At 43.2% G+C, this 4,047-nt stretch overlaps 1 long non-coding RNA gene across 1 annotated transcript in view; it reads left to right on the plus strand.

The window, feature by feature from the left end:
* The first annotated feature begins 302 nt into the window (after positions 1-302).
* Positions 303-4,047, plus strand: part of LOC114622384 — a 21,742-nt gene continuing 17,997 nt past the window's right edge. The window contains exons 1-3 of the long non-coding RNA XR_003711586.1: positions 303-577; positions 1,725-2,138; positions 2,349-2,452. This is a non-coding gene — a long non-coding RNA (uncharacterized LOC114622384). The remainder of the gene's footprint in view (positions 578-1,724; positions 2,139-2,348; positions 2,453-4,047) is intronic.

The following is a 4,047-nucleotide window of genomic DNA, read 5'->3' on the forward strand; positions in this document are numbered from 1 at the left end:
CTGATGGTGGTCCCCAAAAAATGTGAAATAGGGGTTTAAGGACAGACAGCCATGGGGCATTCTGGAAATATAGTCAGAGTACCTGGGCACTCAGCTGCTTATGGCCATTTCTTGTTGGCACTTTGACCATTTGCCATGGTTTCCATGGGGGCCACCTTACACACTGCTGATATGGGCTTTTGGTTATAATGCATCCGAGTGACCAGATGTCACAAAGTCAAGGCAGGTCTAACTTTTGACCGAGTCCCAGGCCACTACCTGGCTCCTGACTGTCTTGTGTCTTTTCAGGTCTTTCTCCTGGATATACATCAGTTTTATTCTTCTGACTTCAAACTTTGGCAGGAGCCAGCCAACCTGGAAAAGCACAGGATCCTTGGAAACAACAAAACAGAATCTTTCTGCCAGCCTCCTGCTCAGAGGAGAACCCAGGATCTCACTTCTTTCCTTGCATAAACCTTCACAACCTTTCTGCACTGTGTTTTTCTGTTTCCCCCTGGTTTGTTTACCTAGGTTTTCTCTGTACTCCACACCCTTGCACTGATTCAACTCAAGTGGCCACCATTTTCCTATCATTCAGGTTAGGATGTTACTTCGTTCGTACTTTTCTTGATTTTGGAAGCATCCAACAGGGTCACTTGTGCAGCTAGTACTGGTCTGGCGCCTGATAGGCAAAGAGGAGCAGAGAGGAGGGGGAGGGCAGGGGTAGTCTGCTCCACTGGTACTCTGCGAGTAAAGTTCATTCCTGCAATTCTATCCTCCCTATATAACCCCCACCCCCATCGTTCAGCCACCACTTTTCTCCCTCACTGATAGTTGTGTTTCGACTCACACCCACACATGCACTATCCCCCTATCATCTTTACTCACCTAGCTGGAGGTGTAGGTGAGAAGATCCAAAGATGCTTCTCTTGGCAGGAAAGATGCATTCCTTCAGGCTGCCTCTCCTCTCTTCTCTGGAGAAGTTAGTGCTTCGTCTTCCCTTATATTTTTATAGCATGTTCAGTGGCTAACACATAGATTAACCCAGAAGTTGCCAATTTTTTCTACAAAGGGATAGAGCATAGATGTCTCAGTTTCTGTAGTCAGCTCTGTTGTGGTATGGCAGCAGCCATGGTCTCATGTGGGAATGAGTGATGCCATCGTTTACAGATCATAAGGCCGAAAGAATCCAGTCACAAATTTGTCCATAGAACAAACACACTTTGTGTTTTGATAGATCTCTTAAAAAAAAGCAGAAAATGAATTCAGCATATTATTATTGCTTTTCTAGGATATCAACAGCGACTGTGTGTTTATTTGTCTGACTTCCTCTGGTCCTAGAATGAGCCGGCTTTCTTGGGAATGTTGTTTCAATTTTATTAGCACATTGACACATCACCTCTAACGACTGGCATTCCTTTTCAATCTTGCACACAGATTCCTTACACGCCAAAGGGGCAAAGGGGCATTCGACAGTGGCTCTCAAAGTTTCAGACTTACTACTGAGACTGTTCATTTTTAAGGGCTGTTTTCTCTCTCAGAAGATTTTTTTTTGATGTCAACATAAATAGCATTTGACATTTCACAGTAGCGTTAGCAATAAGCACCCAGTAGAGGGTGGGCAGGAGAGGCAGCTGGACGTGTGGAGGAGGCCTGGTTTGTAGGATCCCATGGTTATTACTCTTTGTGGAATAAGGATGGTAGTAGCAATCACCTCATCTTTGGCTCCGTTTAATCTCCAATAGGGAACGATGTGAGCAATCACCCCATGAACCACAGCAGACTCTCCAGCACCGGGGATGACTCCAGTGTGCTCCCTGGAGGCGGTCTGACAGGAGTATCCATCCATGCACCTATCTACCCAGTGTGACCCAGTGACCTGCTCTGTTGCCTTTCGTTGCCATAGGTGGGCTGTGCCTATGTTCATCACTGTAAAACAAAGGGGAAATCCTCGCAACCCACCCAGTTCTCTGACAGCGGAAGTAGAAGACTTGATCAAAGTGAAGAGGATCTCCACTCTGCCTCAGCTGAGGTCCCTTATTTACAAGCAGCTGGGACTCGCTCCCAGCTCTGGATGAGACACATAAAGATACCACAATGAATGCACATTTAGATGTATTGCCTGGAGTGTGGAAAATCAGGAGAGAGACTTTCAGAGAGTAAGAACTTACATATTATGGCCTCTGCAGGTTCTTCAGGCTATTTGGCTAAAACCTTTCTGTATATAGGGATATATAGGTTGGATTTAACCCCAAAGTAAATCTTTTACATCCAAAATTAAACACTGTGTAGGGCGGAAGAATTTTTTGGAGATTTTCATACTCTGTAATTTCTTGAAGGAATTTCATGCTTTATTTTTTTTTTTTTAGTCACTTCAAAACATATCACAAGCTTATGAATTCTACCTTGGATCTCCCATTCCACCATCTGGGACATGAACAGGACTGGAGGGGCCCCAGCGTGACATTTCTGGGTATTTTCTATGTTGTTTTTTGTTGTGCACTTGGTGAGCTATGGAAGAAGCATATGTAGGGGTAGTGACTCATCTCCAGGGAAGATTTCTTGGGATGTGATGCCTTCAGTTGTAGTTTCCCAGTTGTAACCTGCTGAAGCTTTCCAAAAGGAAACAGTCTTTGTTCTATTTCAGACTTTCAGATGAGCGACCCAAGAACAGCTTTCTGAGCCCAAGTTCCTCTTGGCTTTGTGTCACTCTCACTGTACCCTCCCCCCAATTATCCCCCCTCCCAGCATCCCTGGGTCTTCTTCATCATCATATCATCCTATTCAGGTAGCTGGGGAGTGACATTCAGCTTAACACAACTCTCAGTTAACACTGAGGTATTGTAGGTGTATCCAAGTGAAAGGACATTATTAAATCAGGAAGAATGTCAACAAATAGATGGCCACATGTCCCTTAGTGATGGCAAAAGTAAATATTTAGGCAGCACAAAGCTGTTGATGACAAGAACTAACTTTGTGGGAGACTAAGGCCAAGTGTGTGTGTGCTACAGGCTTTGATGTATAGGCATCATTCAGAAACCAGCCTTAATTTATTAAATGGTAAGGGGTCCCATGTACCTTTGCTTTAGAGAGTCCATTCTTCATGTTTGGCTTCAAAGCCCCAAAGACAGGAATGTGTTTGAGATGTAGATTTCTTTCACAACAAAATGAAAACATGAGAAGCTTACACTTCTCCTTAGATTGCAGTCTTAAGCATTTATTTTACATTTATAGCATGGGAAATGGTGAAGTGTGAGAAACTGTTTGTTAAGCTTGTTTAGCTTAAGATTTTTTACATTTACAGGTATATGTGCATGTGTACATGTGTGTATGAGTGCATTTATGCATGTGTATTTACTTGTGTGTATGTGTGTGTGTGTAGGACAACTTGCAGAAGTTGGTTTCATTAAGCGCGTTCTAAGAATTGAACTCAGTTGGTCAGTATTGACAGCAAGTGAGTGCTGAGTCTTCTCACTGGCCCTAGTTTAACTATAATTCATTATGATGTTTGTGTTGGTAAAGTTTTGTCAACTTGACACAAGCTTGAGTCATCTGGGAAAGGGAGTCTCAGTTGAAGACTTGCCTTCATTGGGCAAGCCAGTAAGCAGGTATAGAATATTTTTCTTGATTAATGACTGACGTGGGAGGAGCCAGCCCGCTGTGGGCAGTGTCATCCACCAGCAAGGGCCATGGTGACAATAAGAAAACAGGCTGAGCAAGCCACAGGGAACAAGACAGTAAGTAGTACTCCTCCATTCTGCATCAGCTCTTGCCTTGAATCTTTGTCCTGATATTCCTCATTGATGGACTATGACATAGAAGTGTAATCCAAATACACCCTTTTCTCTCCATGTTGCTTTTTTTTGTCACAGTGGGAGAAAGCAAACCAGGACAATGTTCCTTGTCAGAAGTGTTAATGCTACATGGTTAAAGAAAAACCACTAGGATGGATGCAAATATACACTGTAATCCTAGTTTTAAAAATCTATCTCCAATGGCAGGCTGAGTCATAGGAAATGGCTATTTTGTATGTTAAAATTATTTGAAATCAGCAATTTCACATGATTC

The sequence above is a fragment of the Grammomys surdaster genome, unplaced genomic scaffold (genome assembly GCF_004785775.1).
Source record: "Grammomys surdaster isolate TR1022 unplaced genomic scaffold, NIH_TR_1.0 188, whole genome shotgun sequence".
In the NCBI taxonomy this organism is placed as follows: Eukaryota; Metazoa; Chordata; class Mammalia; order Rodentia; family Muridae; genus Grammomys; species Grammomys surdaster.